Genomic DNA, 20,839 nt, shown 5'->3' on the forward strand with positions numbered 1-20,839 from the left:
TTAGTGCAATGGATGGCTGGAAGCATTTGTCTTTGCCTTTGCAATACCACAGAAGCAATGCATGGTCAATGTACAGCAATGACACACCTGTGTGAACAGCCAGGAGACCCCCCCCCCCCCCCATGTTATGTTACATAGTTACATAGTTAGTACGGTCGAAAAAAGACATATGTCCATCAAGTTCAGCCAGGGAATTAAGGGGTAGGGGTGTGGCGCGATATTGGGGAAGGGATGAGATTTTATATTTCTTCATAAGCATTAATCTTATTTTGTCAATTAGGAACATTCAGCACCCACCCGCTATCAAGACAGCTGCCTATCATGTCATGCCCTACCTGCACAGGTGTGCTGGCTACTCAAATGATCCAATTAAGGAGGCCATTTAGTCAGCAGCAGAAGAAGTCCTGTGCCTGGACGCTCCAACAGCGGCCAGACACAAGCAGAAGCAGAAGCAGCAGAAGCAGCAGCAGCACCACCACCTTTTGTTTTTTGGCTGCAGCAGCAGCAAGGCCCACAGGGCTGGCTAGCTGGCTAGCCAGCAAGCAGGTAGCAATGAAAGTAGGAATCTTTCTTTTTAACCCTGTAAGGGGGTGGTGCACTGTACCCGAAGATACTGCCATATCGGGTCAATGCATAGGGCGACGGAAGCAAGCTTCGAAATCGGCCCCCGTTCTCAAAAATCCATTTAATATATGGTCCCCAGATAGGGGACGTATCAGATATTAAACTGATAAGAACAGATACTACACTTGATCTTAGCCAAAAGGCCGAGAAGCGATAACCGTGAAAGGGGCGGGCCCAACAAGGTGCCCTTCATGGGCACTATCACTGCTTGCTGTCAGGGAGGCTGCCAGACAATTTTCCATGCACACTCTGGGCTGGGGGGCAGTCAACCACCAGTACACACAGCAGAACCTAAACCCATACCATTATTGCTAAGCAGCAAGACAGGGGCCCATTGCACTCCCACGGGGCCTTTTTAAATGCAATCCATAACCCGGATTTGCCAGGAACCCTTCTTACTCCTCCTACTTGCATGTGACACTGGGCTTAGGATCTGCATAGGAAACACACACACAAGCACACACCTACCTTTGTTGCCTGCAGATGCCTCCTTGGCTGTCCCCAAACGGTATCAAACCAACACCCACGGGAAGCTGTAAGCATAGAGGACATGCCTGCACCCCATTGGACTTACCTGTGTGGGTTAAATCCGGGTTATTTGACAACCTATGGCGGTGATGGTTCTGCTCAGGCAGAGCAGTGCTGATGCTCCTCATAAAGCTGTCGCTGCTGTGAAGGTTCTAGGTGACATCACAAATCCCTATGGTTACATACACAACAAAGCTGGGTTGTTGTTGTTTACACTCTGCAAGGCCTGTGGAAGTGAGTGACATCATAGCACTGTAGTTCTGAGGGTTCTAGATGGATGCAACAATCTCCTGTTGCTTCTATGAAGGCCATAATAGACGACATCACCAAACAGCTCCATAGTCACATACACAGCAAAGGAGAGATGTTGTTTACACCTAGTGATGTCAGTGGTATTGAGTGACATCACAGCACAGTGCTAAGGCTCCTGGGCCTGGACACAGCAGCGGCTGCAATATCTCAACGGAGAATACGTTTATATATATATGTGTGTGTGTGCGCGTATATATATATATATATATATATATATATATATATATATATATATTTCTCCGCCGAAATCACTTTTAAACCCATTTCCACCTTTTTTTCCCTTCTCTTCCTCTTACTTTTTTTTCACGTTTTTTTACGTTTTTCTCCTTTTCGCCTCTTTTCTGGGCGTATTATTCTTCTTTTTCTTCTTTTTTTTCGTCTAATGCATACCCCATCAATGCAGCAATGCTTATTCAATACCGCCAGCAGATGGAGACACTGGGGGATAATTTTCTAAGGATTTATACTGATTTTTCCTGTCTGAATTTGTCGCACAGAAAGTTGCAGGCCAAATATGTGTGACATTTCTGCGACTTTAGCTTCTAGAGCATTTTTACAACATTATACATAGGTGCTGAATACATAAAAAGCGACTGTTCAGCGACAGACAAGTCGCATCGGCTGAAAGTAGGCCAGAATGTCAGTCCATGTTGGAGCAGGTTTAGATACAGTCTAAAGTATAGATCTCAAAGTCTGTGCACAGAATTTAGCAAGGGCCTCGCACCTTCTGATGCATCAGGTAGGTGCACAATAGCATAGCCTAACCCTCTGTACTTTGGTCTATATTGATGCGGGACATAGACAGCCAGCTGATGACCAATCCATTAGTGCAATGGATGGCTGGAAGCATTTGTCTTTGCCTTTGCAATACCACAGAAGCAATGCATGGTCAATGTACAGCAATGACACACCTGTGTGAACAGCCAGGAGACCCCCCCCCCCCCCTACCATGTTATGTTACATAGTTACATAGTTAGTACGGTCGAAAAAAGACATATGTCCATCAAGTTCAACCAGGGAATTAAGGGGTAGGGGTGTGGCGCGATATTGGGGAAGGGATGAGATTTTATATTTCTTCATAAGCATTAATCTTATTTTGTCAATTAGGAACATTCAGCACCCACCCGCTATCAAGGCAGCTGCCTATCATGTCATGCCCTACCTGCACAGGTGTGCTGGCTACTCAAATGATCCAATTAAGGAGGCCATTTAGTCAGCAGCAGCAGAAGTCCTGTGCCTGGACGCTCCAACAGCGGCCAGACACAAGCAGAAGCAGAAGCAGCAGAAGCAGCAGCAGCACCACCTTTTGTTTTTTGGCTGCAGCAGCAGCAAGGCCCACAGGGCTGGCTAGCTGGCTAGCCAGCAAGCAGGTAGCAATGAAAGTAGGAATCTTTCTTTTTAACCCTGTAAGGGGGTGGTGCACTGTACCCGAAGATACTGCCATATCGGGTCAATGCATAGGGCGACGGAAGCAAGCTTCGAAATCGGCCCCCGTTCTCAAAAATCCATTTAATATATGGTCCCCAGATAGGGGACGTATCAGATATTAAACTGATAAGAACAGATACTACACTTGATCTTAGCCAAAAGGCCGAGAAGCGATAACCGTGAAAGGGGCGGGCCCAACAAGGTGCCCTTCATGGGCACTATCACTGCTTGCTGTCAGGGAGGCTGCCAGACAATTTTCCATGCACACTCTGGGCTGGGGGGCAGTCAACCACCAGTACACACAGCAGAACCTAAACCCATACCATTATTGCTAAGCAGCAAGACAGGGGCCCATTGCACTCCCACGGGGCCTTTTTAAATGCAATCCATAACCCGGATTTGCCAGGAACCCTTCTTACTCCTCCTACTTGCATGTGACACTGGGCTTAGGATCTGCATAGGAAACACACACAAGCACACACCTACCTTTGTTGCCTGCAGATGCCTCCTTGGCTGTCCCCAAACGGTATCAAACCAACACCCACGGGAAGCTGTAAGCATAGAGGACATGCCTGCACCCCATTGGACTTACCTGTGTGGGTTAAATCCGGGTTATTTGACAACCTATGGCGGTGATGGTTCTGCTCAGGCAGAGCAGTGCTGATGCTCCTCATAAAGCTGTCGCTGCTGTGAAGGTTCTAGGTGACATCACAAATCCCTATGGTTACATACACAACAAAGCTGGGTTGTTGTTGTTTACACTCTGCAAGGCCTGTGGAAGTGAGTGACATCATAGCACTGTAGTTCTGAGGGTTCTAGATGGATGCAACAATCTCCTGTTGCTTCTATGAAGGCCATAATAGACGACATCACCAAACAGCTCCATAGTCACATACACAGCAAAGGAGAGATGTTGTTTACACCTAGTGATGTCAGTGGTATTGAGTGACATCACAGCACAGTGCTAAGGCTCCTGGGCCTGGACACAGCAGCGGCTGCAATATCTCAACGGAGAATACGTTTATATATATGTGTGTGTGTGCGCGTATATATATATATATATATATATATATATATATATATATTTCTCCGCCGAAATCACTTTTAAACCCATTTCCACCTTTTTTTCCCTTCTCTTCCTCTTACTTTTTTTTCACGTTTTTTTACGTTTTTCTCCTTTTCGCCTCTTTTCTGGGCGTATTATTCTTCTTTTTCTTCTTTTTTTCCGTCTAATGCATACCCCATCAGTGCAGCAATGCTTATTCAATACCGCCAGCAGATGGAGACACTGGGGGATAATTTTCTAAGGATTTATACTGATTTTTCCTGTCTGAATTTGTCGCACAGAAAGTTGCAGGCCAAATATGTGTGACATTTCTGCGACTTTAGCTTCTAGAGCATTTTTACAACATTATACATAGGTGCTGAATACATAAAAAGCGACTGTTCAGCGACAGACAAGTCGCATCGGCTGAAAGTAGGCCAGAATGTCAGTCCATGTTGGAGCAGGTTTAGATACAGTCTAAAGTATAGATCTCAAAGTCTGTGCACAGAATTTAGCAAGGGCCTCGCACCTTCTGATGCATCAGGTAGGTGCACAATAGCATAGCCTAACCCTCTGTACTTTGGTCTATATTGATGCGGGACATAGACAGCCAGCTGATGACCAATCCATTAGTGCAATGGATGGCTGGAAGCATTTGTCTTTGCCTTTGCAATACCACAGAAGCAATGCATGGTCAATGTACAGCAATGACACACCTGTGTGAACAGCCAGGAGACCCCCCCCCCCCCCCCATGTTATGTTACATAGTTACATAGTTAGTACGGTCGAAAAAAGACATATGTCCATCAAGTTCAACCAGGGAATTAAGGGGTAGGGGTGTGGCGCGATATTGGGGAAGGGATGAGATTTTATATTTCTTCATAAGCATTAATCTTATTTTGTCAATTAGGAACATTCAGCACCCACCCGCTATCAAGGCAGCTGCCTATCATGTCATGCCCTACCTGCACAGGTGTGCTGGCTACTCAAATGATCCAATTAAGGAGGCCATTTAGTCAGCAGCAGCAGAAGTCCTGTGCCTGGACGCTCCAACAGTGGCCAGACACAAGCAGAAGCAGAAGCAGCAGAAGCAGCAGCAGCACCACCTTTTGTTTTTTGGCTGCAGCAGCAGCAAGGCCCACAGGGCTGGCTAGCTGGCTAGCCAGCAAGCAGGTAGCAATGAAAGTAGGAATCTTTCTTTTTAACCCTGTAAGGGGGTGGTGCACTGTACCCGAAGATACTGCCATATCGGGTCAATGCATAGGGCGACGGAAGCAAGCTTCGAAATCGGCCCCCGTTCTCAAAAATCCATTTAATATATGGTCCCCAGATAGGGGACGTATCAGATATTAAACTGATAAGAACAGATACTACACTTGATCTTAGCCAAAAGGCCGAGAAGCGATAACCGTGAAAGGGGCGGGCCCAACAAGGTGCCCTTCATGGGCACTATCACTGCTTGCTGTCAGGGAGGCTGCCAGACAATTTTCCATGCACACTCTGGGCTGGGGGGCAGTCAACCACCAGTACACACAGCAGAACCTAAACCCATACCATTATTGCTAAGCAGCAAGACAGGGGCCCATTGCACTCCCACGGGGCCTTTTTAAATGCAATCCATAACCCGGATTTGCCAGGAACCCTTCTTACTCCTCCTACTTGCATGTGACACTGGGCTTAGGATCTGCATAGGAAACACACACACACAAGCACACACCTACCTTTGTTGCCTGCAGATGCCTCCTTGGCTGTCCCCAAACGGTATCAAACCAACACCCACGGGAAGCTGTAAGCATAGAGGACATGCCTGCACCCCATTGGACTTACCTGTGTGGGTTAAATCCGGGTTATTTGACAACCTATGGCGGTGATGGTTCTGCTCAGGCAGAGCAGTGCTGATGCTCCTCATAAAGCTGTCGCTGCTGTGAAGGTTCTAGGTGACATCACAAATCCCTATGGTTACATACACAACAAAGCTGGGTTGTTGTTGTTTACACTCTGCAAGGCCTGTGGAAGTGAGTGACATCATAGCACTGTAGTTCTGAGGGTTCTAGATGGATGCAACAATCTCCTGTTGCTTCTATGAAGGCCATAATAGACGACATCACCAAACAGCTCCATAGTCACATACACAGCAAAGGAGAGATGTTGTTTACACCTAGTGATGTCAGTGGTATTGAGTGACATCACAGCACAGTGCTAAGGCTCCTGGGCCTGGACACAGCAGCGGCTGCAATATCTCAACGGAGAATACGTTTATATATATGTGTGTGTGTGCGCGTATATATATATATATATATATATATATATATATATATATTTCTCCGCCGAAATCACTTTTAAACCCATTTCCACCTTTTTTTCCCTTCTCTTCCTCTTACTTTTTTTTCACGTTTTTTTACGTTTTTCTCCTTTTCGCCTCTTTTCTGGGCGTATTATTCTTCTTTTTCTTCTTTTTTTTCGTCTAATGCATACCCCATCAGTGCAGCAATGCTTATTCAATACCGCCAGCAGATGGAGACACTGGGGGATAATTTTCTAAGGATTTATACTGATTTTTCCTGTCTGAATTTGTCGCACAGAAAGTTGCAGGCCAAATATGTGTGACATTTCTGCGACTTTAGCTTCTAGAGCATTTTTACAACATTATACATAGGTGCTGAATACATAAAAAGCGACTGTTCAGCGACAGACAAGTCGCATCGGCTGAAAGTAGGCCAGAATGTCAGTCCATGTTGGAGCAGGTTTAGATACAGTCTAAAGTATAGATCTCAAAGTCTGTGCACAGAATTTAGCAAGGGCCTCGCACCTTCTGATGCATCAGGTAGGTGCACAATAGCATAGCCTAACCCTCTGTACTTTGGTCTATATTGATGCGGGACATAGACAGCCAGCTGATGACCAATCCATTAGTGCAATGGATGGCTGGAAGCATTTGTCTTTGCCTTTGCAATACCACAGAAGCAATGCATGGTCAATGTACAGCAATGACACACCTGTGTGAACAGCCAGGAGCCCCCCCCCCCCCCCCCCATGTTATGTTACATAGTTACATAGTTAGTACGGTCGAAAAAAGACATATGTCCATCAAGTTCAACCAGGGAATTAAGGGGTAGGGGTGTGGCGCGATATTGGGGAAGGGATGAGATTTTATATTTCTTCATAAGCATTAATCTTATTTTGTCAATTAGGAACATTCAGCACCCACCCGCTATCAAGGCAGCTGCCTATCATGTCATGCCCTACCTGCACAGGTGTGCTGGCTACTCAAATGATCCAATTAAGGAGGCCATTTAGTCAGCAGCAGCAGAAGTCCTGTGCCTGGACGCTCCAACAGCGGCCAGACACAAGCAGAAGCAGAAGCAGCAGAAGCAGCAGCAGCACCACCTTTTGTTTTTTGGCTGCAGCAGCAGCAAGGCCCACAGGGCTGGCTAGCTGGCTAGCCAGCAAGCAGGTAGCAATGAAAGTAGGAATCTTTCTTTTTAACCCTGTAAGGGGGTGGTGCACTGTACCCGAAGATACTGCCATATCGGGTCAATGCATAGGGCGACGGAAGCAAGCTTCGAAATCGGCCCCCGTTCTCAAAAATCCATTTAATATATGGTCCCCAGATAGGGGACGTATCAGATATTAAACTGATAAGAACAGATACTACACTTGATCTTAGCCAAAAGGCCGAGAAGCGATAACCGTGAAAGGGGCGGGCCCAACAAGGTGCCCTTCATGGGCACTATCACTGCTTGCTGTCAGGGAGGCTGCCAGACAATTTTCCATGCACACTCTGGGCTGGGGGGCAGTCAACCACCAGTACACACAGCAGAACCTAAACCCATACCATTATTGCTAAGCAGCAAGACAGGGGCCCATTGCACTCCCACGGGGCCTTTTTAAATGCAATCCATAACCCGGATTTGCCAGGAACCCTTCTTACTCCTCCTACTTGCATGTGACACTGGGCTTAGGATCTGCATAGGAAACACACACACAAGCACACACCTACCTTTGTTGCCTGCAGATGCCTCCTTGGCTGTCCCCAAACGGTATCAAACCAACACCCACGGGAAGCTGTAAGCATAGAGGACATGCCTGCACCCCATTGGACTTACCTGTGTGGGTTAAATCCGGGTTATTTGACAACCTATGGCGGTGATGGTTCTGCTCAGGCAGAGCAGTGCTGATGCTCCTCATAAAGCTGTCGCTGCTGTGAAGGTTCTAGGTGACATCACAAATCCCTATGGTTACATACACAACAAAGCTGGGTTGTTGTTGTTTACACTCTGCAAGGCCTGTGGAAGTGAGTGACATCATAGCACTGTAGTTCTGAGGGTTCTAGATGGATGCAACAATCTCCTGTTGCTTCTATGAAGGCCATAATAGACGACATCACCAAACAGCTCCATAGTCACATACACAGCAAAGGAGAGATGTTGTTTACACCTAGTGATGTCAGTGGTATTGAGTGACATCACAGCACAGTGCTAAGGCTCCTGGGCCTGGACACAGCAGCGGCTGCAATATCTCAACGGAGAATACGTTTATATATATGTGTGTGTGTGCGCGTATATATATATATATATATATATATATATATATATATATATATATTTCTCCGCCGAAATCACTTTTAAACCCATTTCCACCTTTTTTTCCCTTCTCTTCCTCTTACTTTTTTTTCACGTTTTTTTACGTTTTTCTCCTTTTCGCCTCTTTTCTGGGCGTATTATTCTTCTTTTTCTTCTTTTTTTTCGTCTAATGCATACCCCATCAGTGCAGCAATGCTTATTCAATACCGCCAGCAGATGGAGACACTGGGGGATAATTTTCTAAGGATTTATACTGATTTTTCCTGTCTGAATTTGTCGCACAGAAAGTTGCAGGCCAAATATGTGTGACATTTCTGCGACTTTAGCTTCTAGAGCATTTTTACAACATTATACATAGGTGCTGAATACATAAAAAGCGACTGTTCAGCGACAGACAAGTCGCATCGGCTGAAAGTAGGCCAGAATGTCAGTCCATGTTGGAGCAGGTTTAGATACAGTCTAAAGTATAGATCTCAAAGTCTGTGCACAGAATTTAGCAAGGGCCTCGCACCTTCTGATGCATCAGGTAGGTGCACAATAGCATAGCCTAACCCTCTGTACTTTGGTCTATATTGATGCGGGACATAGACAGCCAGCTGATGACCAATCCATTAGTGCAATGGATGGCTGGAAGCATTTGTCTTTGCCTTTGCAATACCACAGAAGCAATGCATGGTCAATGTACAGCAATGACACACCTGTGTGAACAGCCAGGAGACCCCCCCCCCCCCCATGTTATGTTACATAGTTACATAGTTAGTACGGTCGAAAAAAGACATATGTCCATCAAGTTCAACCAGGGAATTAAGGGGTAGGGGTGTGGCGCGATATTGGGGAAGGGATGAGATTTTATATTTCTTCATAAGCATTAATCTTATTTTGTCAATTAGGAACATTCAGCACCCACCCGCTATCAAGGCAGCTGCCTATCATGTCATGCCCTACCTGCACAGGTGTGCTGGCTACTCAAATGATCCAATTAAGGAGGCCATTTAGTCAGCAGCAGCAGAAGTCCTGTGCCTGGACGCTCCAACAGCGGCCAGACACAAGCAGAAGCAGAAGCAGCAGAAGCAGCAGCAGCACCACCTTTTGTTTTTTGGCTGCAGCAGCAGCAAGGCCCACAGGGCTGGCTAGCTGGCTAGCCAGCAAGCAGGTAGCAATGAAAGTAGGAATCTTTCTTTTTAACCCTGTAAGGGGGTGGTGCACTGTACCCGAAGATACTGCCATATCGGGTCAATGCATAGGGCGACGGAAGCAAGCTTCGAAATCGGCCCCCGTTCTCAAAAATCCATTTAATATATGGTCCCCAGATAGGGGACGTATCAGATATTAAACTGATAAGAACAGATACTACACTTGATCTTAGCCAAAAGGCCGAGAAGCGATAACCGTGAAAGGGGCGGGCCCAACAAGGTGCCCTTCATGGGCACTATCACTGCTTGCTGTCAGGGAGGCTGCCAGACAATTTTCCATGCACACTCTGGGCTGGGGGGCAGTCAACCACCAGTACACACAGCAGAACCTAAACCCATACCATTATTGCTAAGCAGCAAGACAGGGGCCCATTGCACTCCCACGGGGCCTTTTTAAATGCAATCCATAACCCGGATTTGCCAGGAACCCTTCTTACTCCTCCTACTTGCATGTGACACTGGGCTTAGGATCTGCATAGGAAACACACACACAAGCACACACCTACCTTTGTTGCCTGCAGATGCCTCCTTGGCTGTCCCCAAACGGTATCAAACCAACACCCACGGGAAGCTGTAAGCATAGAGGACATGCCTGCACCCCATTGGACTTACCTGTGTGGGTTAAATCCGGGTTATTTGACAACCTATGGCGGTGATGGTTCTGCTCAGGCAGAGCAGTGCTGATGCTCCTCATAAAGCTGTCGCTGCTGTGAAGGTTCTAGGTGACATCACAAATCCCTATGGTTACATACACAACAAAGCTGGGTTGTTGTTGTTTACACTCTGCAAGGCCTGTGGAAGTGAGTGACATCATAGCACTGTAGTTCTGAGGGTTCTAGATGGATGCAACAATCTCCTGTTGCTTCTATGAAGGCCATAATAGACGACATCACCAAACAGCTCCATAGTCACATACACAGCAAAGGAGAGATGTTGTTTACACCTAGTGATGTCAGTGGTATTGAGTGACATCACAGCACAGTGCTAAGGCTCCTGGGCCTGGACACAGCAGCGGCTGCAATATCTCAACGGAGAATACGTTTATATATATGTGTGTGTGTGCGCGTATATATATATATATATATATATATATATATATATATATATATATTTCTCCGCCGAAATCACTTTTAAACCCATTTCCACCTTTTTTTCCCTTCTCTTCCTCTTACTTTTTTTTCACGTTTTTTTACGTTTTTCTCCTTTTCGCCTCTTTTCTGGGCGTATTATTCTTCTTTTTCTTCTTTTTTTTCGTCTAATGCATACCCCATCAGTGCAGCAATGCTTATTCAATACCGCCAGCAGATGGAGACACTGGGGGATAATTTTCTAAGGATTTATACTGATTTTTCCTGTCTGAATTTGTCGCACAGAAAGTTGCAGGCCAAATATGTGTGACATTTCTGCGACTTTAGCTTCTAGAGCATTTTTACAACATTATACGTAGGTGCTGAATACATAAAAAGCGACTGTTCAGCGACAGACAAGTCGCATCGGCTGAAAGTAGGCCAGAATGTCAGTCCATGTTGGAGCAGGTTTAGATACAGTCTAAAGTATAGATCTCAAAGTCTGTGCACAGAATTTAGCAAGGGCCTCGCACCTTCTGATGCATCAGGTAGGTGCACAATAGCATAGCCTAACCCTCTGTACTTTGGTCTATATTGATGCGGGACATAGACAGCCAGCTGATGACCAATCCATTAGTGCAATGGATGGCTGGAAGCATTTGTCTTTGCCTTTGCAATACCACAGAAGCAATGCATGGTCAATGTACAGCAATGACACACCTGTGTGAACAGCCAGGAGACCCCCCCCCCCCCCATGTTATGTTACATAGTTACATAGTTAGTACGGTCGAAAAAAGACATATGTCCATCAAGTTCAACCAGGGAATTAAGGGGTAGGGGTGTGGCGCGATATTGGGGAAGGGATGAGATTTTATATTTCTTCATAAGCATTAATCTTATTTTGTCAATTAGGAACATTCAGCACCCACCCGCTATCAAGGCAGCTGCCTATCATGTCATGCCCTACCTGCACAGGTGTGCTGGCTACTCAAATGATCCAATTAAGGAGGCCATTTAGTCAGCAGCAGCAGAAGTCCTGTGCCTGGACGCTCCAACAGCGGCCAGACACAAGCAGAAGCAGAAGCAGCAGAAGCACCACCTTTTGTTTTTTGGCTGCAGCAGCAGCAAGGCCCACAGGGCTGGCTAGCTGGCTAGCCAGCAAGCAGGTAGCAATGAAAGTAGGAATCTTTCTTTTTAACCCTGTAAGGGGGTGGTGCACTGTACCCGAAGATACTGCCATATCGGGTCAATGCATAGGGCGACGGAAGCAAGCTTCGAAATCGGCCCCCGTTCTCAAAAATCCATTTAATATATGGTCCCCAGATAGGGGACGTATCAGATATTAAACTGATAAGAACAGATACTACACTTGATCTTAGCCAAAAGGCCGAGAAGCGATAACCGTGAAAGGGGCGGGCCCAACAAGGTGCCCTTCATGGGCACTATCACTGCTTGCTGTCAGGGAGGCTGCCAGACAATTTTCCATGCACACTCTGGGCTGGGGGGCAGTCAACCACCAGTACACACAGCAGAACCTAAACCCATACCATTATTGCTAAGCAGCAAGACAGGGGCCCATTGCACTCCCACGGGGCCTTTTTAAATGCAATCCATAACCCGGATTTGCCAGGAACCCTTCTTACTCCTCCTACTTGCATGTGACACTGGGCTTAGGATCTGCATAGGAAACACACACACAAGCACACACCTACCTTTGTTGCCTGCAGATGCCTCCTTGGCTGTCCCCAAACGGTATCAAACCAACACCCACGGGAAGCTGTAAGCATAGAGGACATGCCTGCACCCCATTGGACTTACCTGTGTGGGTTAAATCCGGGTTATTTGACAACCTATGGCGGTGATGGTTCTGCTCAGGCAGAGCAGTGCTGATGCTCCTCATAAAGCTGTCGCTGCTGTGAAGGTTCTAGGTGACATCACAAATCCCTATGGTTACATACACAACAAAGCTGGGTTGTTGTTGTTTACACTCTGCAAGGCCTGTGGAAGTGAGTGACATCATAGCACTGTAGTTCTGAGGGTTCTAGATGGATGCAACAATCTCCTGTTGCTTCTATGAAGGCCATAATAGACGACATCACCAAACAGCTCCATAGTCACATACACAGCAAAGGAGAGATGTTGTTTACACCTAGTGATGTCAGTGGTATTGAGTGACATCACAGCACAGTGCTAAGGCTCCTGGGCCTGGACACAGCAGCGGCTGCAATATCTCAACGGAGAATACGTTTATATATATGTGTGTGTGTGCGCGTATATATATATATATATATATATATATATTTCTCCGCCGAAATCACTTTTAAACCCATTTCCACCTTTTTTTCCCTTCTCTTCCTCTTACTTTTTTTTCACGTTTTTTTACGTTTTTCTCCTTTTCGCCTCTTTTCTGGGCGTATTATTCTTCTTTTTCTTCTTTTTTTTCGTCTAATGCATACCCCATCAGTGCAGCAATGCTTATTCAATACCGCCAGCAGATGGAGACACTGGGGGATAATTTTCTAAGGATTTATACTGATTTTTCCTGTCTGAATTTGTCGCACAGAAAGTTGCAGGCCAAATATGTGTGACATTTCTGCGACTTTAGCTTCTAGAGCATTTTTACAACATTATACATAGGTGCTGAATACATAAAAAGCGACTGTTCAGCGACAGACAAGTCGCATCGGCTGAAAGTAGGCCAGAATGTCAGTCCATGTTGGAGCAGGTTTAGATACAGTCTAAAGTATAGATCTCAAAGTCTGTGCACAGAATTTAGCAAGGGCCTCGCACCTTCTGATGCATCAGGTAGGTGCACAATAGCATAGCCTAACCCTCTGTACTTTGGTCTATATTGATGCGGGACATAGACAGCCAGCTGATGACCAATCCATTAGTGCAATGGATGGCTGGAAGCATTTGTCTTTGCCTTTGCAATATCACAGAAGCAATGCATGGTCAATGTACAGCAATGACACACCTGTGTGAACAGCCAGGAGACCCCCCCCCCCCCCCCATGTTATGTTACATAGTTACATAGTTAGTACGGTCGAAAAAAGACATATGTCCATCAAGTTCAACCAGGGAATTAAGGGGTAGGGGTGTGGCGCGATATTGGGGAAGGGATGAGATTTTATATTTCTTCATAAGCATTAATCTTATTTTGTCAATTAGGAACATTCAGCACCCACCCGCTATCAAGGCAGCTGCCTATCATGTCATGCCCTACCTGCACAGGTGTGCTGGCTACTCAAATGATCCAATTAAGGAGGCCATTTAGTCAGCAGCAGCAGAAGTCCTGTGCCTGGACGCTCCAACAGCGGCCAGACACAAGCAGAAGCAGAAGCAGCAGAAGCAGCAGCAGCACCACCTTTTGTTTTTTGGCTGCAGCAGCAGCAAGGCCCACAGGGCTGGCTAGCTGGCTAGCCAGCAAGCAGGTAGCAATGAAAGTAGGAATCTTTCTTTTTAACCCTGTAAGGGGGTGGTGCACTGTACCCGAAGATACTGCCATATCGGGTCAATGCATAGGGCGACGGAAGCAAGCTTCGAAATCGGCCCCCGTTCTCAAAAATCCATTTAATATATGGTCCCCAGATAGGGGACGTATCAGATATTAAACTGATAAGAACAGATACTACACTTGATCTTAGCCAAAAGGCCGAGAAGCGATAACCGTGAAAGGGGCGGGCCCAACAAGGTGCCCTTCATGGGCACTATCACTGCTTGCTGTCAGGGAGGCTGCCAGACAATTTTCCATGCACACTCTGGGCTGGGGGGCAGTCAACCACCAGTACACACAGCAGAACCTAAACCCATACCATTATTGCTAAGCAGCAAGACAGGGGCCCATTGCACTCCCACGGGGCCTTTTTAAATGCAATCCATAACCCGGATTTGCCAGGAACCCTTCTTACTCCTCCTACTTGCATGTGACACTGGGCTTAGGATCTGCATAGGAAACACACACACAAGCACACACCTACCTTTGTTGCCTGCAGATGCCTCCTTGGCTGTCCCCAAACGGTATCAAACCAACACCCACGGGAAGCTGTAAGCATAGAGGACATGCCTGCACCCCATTGGACTTACCTGTGTGGGTTAAATCCGGGTTATTTGACAACCTATGGCGGTGATGGTTCTGCTCAGGCAGAGCAGTGCTGATGCTCCTCATAAAGCTGTCGCTGCTGTGAAGGTTCTAGGTGACATCACAAATCCCTATGGTTACATACACAACAAAGCTGGGTTGTTGTTGTTTACACTCTGCAAGGCCTGTGGAAGTGAGTGACATCATAGCACTGTAGTTCTGAGGGTTCTAGATGGATGCAACAATCTCCTGTTGCTTCTATGAAGGCCATAATAGACGACATCACCAAACAGCTCCATAGTCACATACACAGCAAAGGAGAGATGTTGTTTACACCTAGTGATGTCAGTGGTATTGAGTGACATCACAGCACAGTGCTAAGGCTCCTGGGCCTGGACACAGCAGCGGCTGCAATATCTCAACGGAGAATACGTTTATATATATGTGTGTGTGTGCGCGCATATATATATATATATATATATATATATATATATATATATATATATTCTCCGCCGAAATCACTTTTAAACCCATTTCCACCTTTTTTTCCCTTCTCTTCCTCTTACTTTTTTTTCACGTTTTTTTACGTTTTTCTCCTTTTCGCCTCTTTTCTGGGCGTATTATTCTTCTTTTTCTTCTTTTTTTTCGTCTAATGCATACCCCATCAGTGCAGCAATGCTTATTCAATACCGCCAGCAGATGGAGACACTGGGGGATAATTTTCTAAGGATTTATACTGATTTTTCCTGTCTGAATTTGTCGCACAGAAAGTTGCAGGCCAAATATGTGTGACATTTCTGCGACTTTAGCTTCTAGAGCATTTTTACAACATTATACATAGGTGCTGAATACATAAAAAGCGACTGTTCAGCGACAGACAAGTCGCATCGGCTGAAAGTAGGCCAGAATGTCAGTCCATGTTGGAGCAGGTTTAGATACAGTCTAAAGTATAGATCTCAAAGTCTGTGCACAGAATTTAGCAAGGGCCTCGCACCTTCTGATGCATCAGGTAGGTGCACAATAGCATAGCCTAACCCTCTGTACTTTGGTCTATATTGATGCGGGACATAGACAGCCAGCTGATGACCAATCCATTAGTGCAATGGATGGCTGGAAGCATTTGTCTTTGCCTTTGCAATACCACAGAAGCAATGCATGGTCAATGTACAGCAATGACACACCTGTGTGAACAGCCAGGAGACCCCCCCCCCCCCCATGTTATGTTACATAGTTACATAGTTAGTACGGTCGAAAAAAGACATATGTCCATCAAGTTCAACCAGGGAATTAAGGGGTAGGGGTGTGGCGCGATATTGGGGAAGGGATGAGATTTTATATTTCTTCATAAGCATTAATCTTATTTTGTCAATTAGGAACATTCAGCACCCACCCGCTATCAAGGCAGCTGCCTATCATGTCATGCCCTACCTGCACAGGTGTGCTGGCTACTCAAATGATCCAATTAAGGAGGCCATTTAGTCAGCAGCAGCAGAAGTCCTGTGCCTGGACGCTCCAACAGCGGCCAGACACAAGCAGAAGCAGAAGCAGCAGAAGCAGCAGCAGCACCACCTTTTGTTTTTTGGCTGCAGCAGCAGCAAGGCCCACAGGGCTGGCTAGCTGGCTAGCCAGCAAGCAGGTAGCAATGAAAGTAGGAATCTTTCTTTTTAACCCTGTAAGGGGGTGGTGCACTGTACCCGAAGATACTGCCATATCGGGTCAATGCATAGGGCGACGGAAGCAAGCTTCGAAATCGGCCCCCGTTCTCAAAAATCCATTTAATATATGGTCCCCAGATAGGGGACGTATCAGATATTAAACTGATAAGAACAGATACTACACTTGATCTTAGCCAAAAGGCCGAGAAGCGATAACCGTGAAAGGGGCGGGCCCAACAAGGTGCCCTTCATGGGCACTATCACTGCTTGCTGTCAGGGAGGCTGCCAGACAATTTTCCATGCACACTCTGGGCTGGGGGGCAGTCAACCACCAGTACACACAGCAGAACCTAAACCCATACCATTATTGCTAAGCAGCAAGACAGGGGCCCATTGCACTCCCACGGGGCCTTTTTAAATGCAATCCATAACCCGGATTTGCCAGGAACCCTTCTTACTCCTCCTACTTGCATGTGACACTGGGCTTAGGATCTGCATAGGAAACACACACACAAGCACACACCTACCTTTGTTGCCTGCAGATGCCTCCTTGGCTGTCCCCAAACGGTATCAAACCAACACCCACGGGAAGCTGTAAGCATAGAGGACATGCCTGCACCCCATTGGACTTACCTGTGTGGGTTAAATCCGGGTTATTTGACAACCTATGGCGGTGATGGTTCTGCTCAGGCAGAGCAGTGCTGATGCTCCTCATAAAGCTGTCGCTGCTGTGAAGGTTCTAGGTGACATCACAAATCCCTATGGTTACATACACAACAAAGCTGGGTTGTTGTTGTTTACACTCTGCAAGGCCTGTGGAAGTGAGTGACATCATAGCACTGTAGTTCTGAGGGTTCTAGATGGATGCAACAATCTCCTGTTGCTTCTATGAAGGCCATAATAGACGACATCACCAAACAGCTCCATAGTCACATACACAGCAAAGGAGAGATGTTGTTTACACCTAGTGATGTCAGTGGTATTGAGTGACATCACAGCACAGTGCTAAGGCTCCTGGGCCTGGACACAGCAGCGGCTGCAATATCTCAACGGAGAATACGTTTATATATATGTGTGTGTGTGCGCGTATATATATATATATATATATATATATTTCTCCGCCGAAATCACTTTTAAACCCATTTCCACCTTTTTTTCCCTTCTCTTCCTCTTACTTTTTTTTCACGTTTTTTTACGTTTTTCTCCTTTTCGCCTCTTTTCTGGGCGTATTATTCTTCTTTTTCTTCTTTTTTTTCGTCTAATGCATACCCCATCAGTGCAGCAATGCTTATTCAATACCGCCAGCAGATGGAGACACTGGGGGATAATTTTCTAAGGATTTATACTGATTTTTCCTGTCTGAATTTGTCGCACAGAAAGTTGCAGGCCAAATATGTGTGACATTTCTGCGACTTTAGCTTCTAGAGCATTTTTACAACATTATACATAGGTGCTGAATACATAAAAAGCGACTGTTCAGCGACAGACAAGTCGCATCGGCTGAAAGTAGGCCAGAATGTCAGTCCATGTTGGAGCAGGTTTAGATACAGTCTAAAGTATAGATCTCAAAGTCTGTGCACAGAATTTAGCAAGGGCCTCGCACCTTCTGATGCATCAGGTAGGTGCACAATAGCATAGCCTAACCCTCTGTACTTTGGTCTATATTGATGCGGGACATAGACAGCCAGCTGATGACCAATCCATTAGTGCAATGGATGGCTGGAAGCATTTGTCTTTGCCTTTGCAATATCACAGAAGCAATGCATGGTCAATGTACAGCAATGACACACCTGTGTGAACAGCCAGGAGACCCCCCCCCCCCCCCCATGTTATGTTACATAGTTACATAGTTAGTACGGTCGAAAAAAGACATATGTCCATCAAGTTCAACCAGGGAATTAAGGGGTAGGGGTGTGGCGCGATATTGGGGAAGGGATGAGATTTTATATTTCTTCATAAGCATTAATCTTATTTTGTCAATTAGGAACATTCAGCACCCACCCGCTATCAAGGCAGCTGCCTATCATGTCATGCCCTACCTGCACAGGTGTGCTGGCTACTCAAATGATCCAATTAAGGAGGCCATTTAGTCAGCAGCAGCAGAAGTCCTGTGCCTGGACGCTCCAACAGCGGCCAGACACAAGCAGAAGCAGAAGCAGCAGAAGCAGCAGCAGCACCACCTTTTGTTTTTTGGCTGCAGCAGCAGCAAGGCCCACAGGGCTGGCTAGCTGGCTAGCCAGCAAGCAGGTAGCAATGAAAGTAGGAATCTTTCTTTTTAACCCTGTAAGGGGGTGGTGCACTGTACCCGAAGATACTGCCATATCGGGTCAATGCATAGGGCGACGGAAGCAAGCTTCGAAATCGGCCCCCGTTCTCAAAAATCCATTTAATATATGGTCCCCAGATAGGGGACGTATCAGATATTAAACTGATAAGAACAGATACTACACTTGATCTTAGCCAAAAGGCCGAGAAGCGATAACCGTGAAAGGGGCGGGCCCAACAAGGTGCCCTTCATGGGCACTATCACTGCTTGCTGTCAGGGAGGCTGCCAGACAATTTTCCATGCACACTCTGGGCTGGGGGGCAGTCAACCACCAGTACACACAGCAGAACCTAAACCCATACCATTATTGCTAAGCAGCAAGACAGGGGCCCATTGCACTCCCACGGGGCCTTTTTAAATGCAATCCATAACCCGGATTTGCCAGGAACCCTTCTTACTCCTCCTACTTGCATGTGACACTGGGCTTAGGATCTGCATAGGAAACACACACACAAGCACACACCTACCTTTGTTGCCTGCAGATGCCTCCTTGGCTGTCCCCAAACGGTATCAAACCAACACCCACGGGAAGCTGTAAGCATAGAGGACATGCCTGCACCCCATTGGACTTACCTGTGTGGGTTAAATCCGGGTTATTTGACAACCTATGGCGGTGATGGTTCTGCTCAGGCAGAGCAGTGCTGATGCTCCTCATAAAGCTGTCGCTGCTGTGAAGGTTCTAGGTGACATCACAAATCCCTATGGTTACATACACAACAAAGCTGGGTTGTTGTTGTTTACACTCTGCAAGGCCTGTGGAAGTGAGTGACATCATAGCACTGTAGTTCTGAGGGTTCTAGATGGATGCAACAATCTCCTGTTGCTTCTATGAAGGCCATAATAGACGACATCACCAAACAGCTCCATAGTCACATACACAGCAAAGGAGAGATGTTGTTTACACCTAGTGATGTCAGTGGTATTGAGTGACATCACAGCACAGTGCTAAGGCTCCTGGGCCTGGACACAGCAGCGGCTGCAATATCTCAACGGAGAATACGTTTATATATATGTGTGTGTGTGCGCGCATATATATATATATATATATATATATATATATATATATTCTCCGCCGAAATCACTTTTAAACCCATTTCCACCTTTTTTTCCCTTCTCTTCCTCTTACTTTTTTTTCACGTTTTTTTACGTTTTTCTCCTTTTCGCCTCTTTTCTGGGCGTATTATTCTTCTTTTTCTTCTTTTTTTTCGTCTAATGCATACCCCATCAGTGCAGCAATGCTTATTCAATACCGCCAGCAGATGGAGACACTGGGGGATAATTTTCTAAGGATTTATACTGATTTTTCCTGTCTGAATTTGTCGCACAGAAAGTTGCAGGCCAAATATGTGTGACATTTCTGCGACTTTAGCTTCTAGAGCATTTTTACAACATTATACATAGGTGCTGAATACATAAAAAGCGACTGTTCAGCGACAGACAAGTCGCATCGGCTGAAAGTAGGCCAGAATGTCAGTCCATGTTGGAGCAGGTTTAGATACAGTCTAAAGTATAGATCTCAAAGTCTGTGCACAGAATTTAGCAAGGGCCTCGCACCTTCTGATGCATCAGGTAGGTGCACAATAGCATAGCCTAACCCTCTGTACTTTGGTCTATATTGATGCGGGACATAGACAGCCAGCTGATGACCAATCCATTAGTGCAATGGATGGCTGGAAGCATTTGTCTTTGCCTTTGCAATACCACAGAAGCAATGCATGGTCAATGTACAGCAATGACACACCTGTGTGAACAGCCAGGAGACCCCCCCCCCCCCCATGTTATGTTACATAGTTACATAGTTAGTACGGTCGAAAAAAGACATATGTCCATCAAGTTCAACCAGGGAATTAAGGGGTAGGGGTGTGGCGCGATATTGGGGAAGGGATGAGATTTTATATTTCTTCATAAGCATTAATCTTATTTTGTCAATTAGGAACAGGAACATTCAGCACCCACCCGCTATCAAGGCAGCTGCCTATCATGTCATGCCCTACCTG

At 46.1% G+C, this 20,839-nt stretch overlaps 9 non-coding genes across 9 annotated transcripts; all 9 read right to left on the reverse strand.

The window, feature by feature from the left end:
* Window positions 1-588: 588 nt before the first annotated feature.
* Window positions 589-779, reverse strand: LOC130299543 (U2 spliceosomal RNA). The gene has a single exon (XR_008850653.1). It is a non-coding gene; the product is annotated as a U2 spliceosomal RNA (small nuclear RNA).
* Window positions 780-2,876: 2,097 nt separating this feature from the next.
* Window positions 2,877-3,067, reverse strand: LOC130299545 (U2 spliceosomal RNA). The gene has a single exon (XR_008850654.1). It is a non-coding gene; the product is annotated as a U2 spliceosomal RNA (small nuclear RNA).
* A 2,085-nt stretch (window positions 3,068-5,152) lies between these two features.
* LOC130299546 (U2 spliceosomal RNA) lies at window positions 5,153-5,343 on the reverse strand. Its single transcript, XR_008850655.1, has one exon. It is a non-coding gene; the product is annotated as a U2 spliceosomal RNA (small nuclear RNA).
* Window positions 5,344-7,433: 2,090 nt separating this feature from the next.
* On the reverse strand, window positions 7,434-7,624 carry LOC130299547 (U2 spliceosomal RNA). The gene has a single exon (XR_008850656.1). It is a non-coding gene; the product is annotated as a U2 spliceosomal RNA (small nuclear RNA).
* Window positions 7,625-9,715: 2,091 nt separating this feature from the next.
* Window positions 9,716-9,906, reverse strand: LOC130299548 (U2 spliceosomal RNA). The gene has a single exon (XR_008850657.1). It is a non-coding gene; the product is annotated as a U2 spliceosomal RNA (small nuclear RNA).
* A 2,082-nt stretch (window positions 9,907-11,988) lies between these two features.
* LOC130299549 (U2 spliceosomal RNA) lies at window positions 11,989-12,179 on the reverse strand. The gene has a single exon (XR_008850658.1). It is a non-coding gene; the product is annotated as a U2 spliceosomal RNA (small nuclear RNA).
* Window positions 12,180-14,256: 2,077 nt separating this feature from the next.
* On the reverse strand, window positions 14,257-14,447 carry LOC130299550 (U2 spliceosomal RNA). Its single transcript, XR_008850659.1, has one exon. It is a non-coding gene; the product is annotated as a U2 spliceosomal RNA (small nuclear RNA).
* A 2,092-nt stretch (window positions 14,448-16,539) lies between these two features.
* On the reverse strand, window positions 16,540-16,730 carry LOC130299551 (U2 spliceosomal RNA). The gene has a single exon (XR_008850660.1). It is a non-coding gene; the product is annotated as a U2 spliceosomal RNA (small nuclear RNA).
* Window positions 16,731-18,805: 2,075 nt separating this feature from the next.
* Window positions 18,806-18,996, reverse strand: LOC130299552 (U2 spliceosomal RNA). Its single transcript, XR_008850661.1, has one exon. It is a non-coding gene; the product is annotated as a U2 spliceosomal RNA (small nuclear RNA).
* Window positions 18,997-20,839: the final 1,843 nt, after the last annotated feature.

This window comes from Hyla sarda, unplaced genomic scaffold (assembly GCF_029499605.1).
Source record: "Hyla sarda isolate aHylSar1 unplaced genomic scaffold, aHylSar1.hap1 scaffold_1056, whole genome shotgun sequence".
Lineage (NCBI taxonomy): Eukaryota > Metazoa > Chordata > Amphibia > Anura > Hylidae > Hyla > Hyla sarda.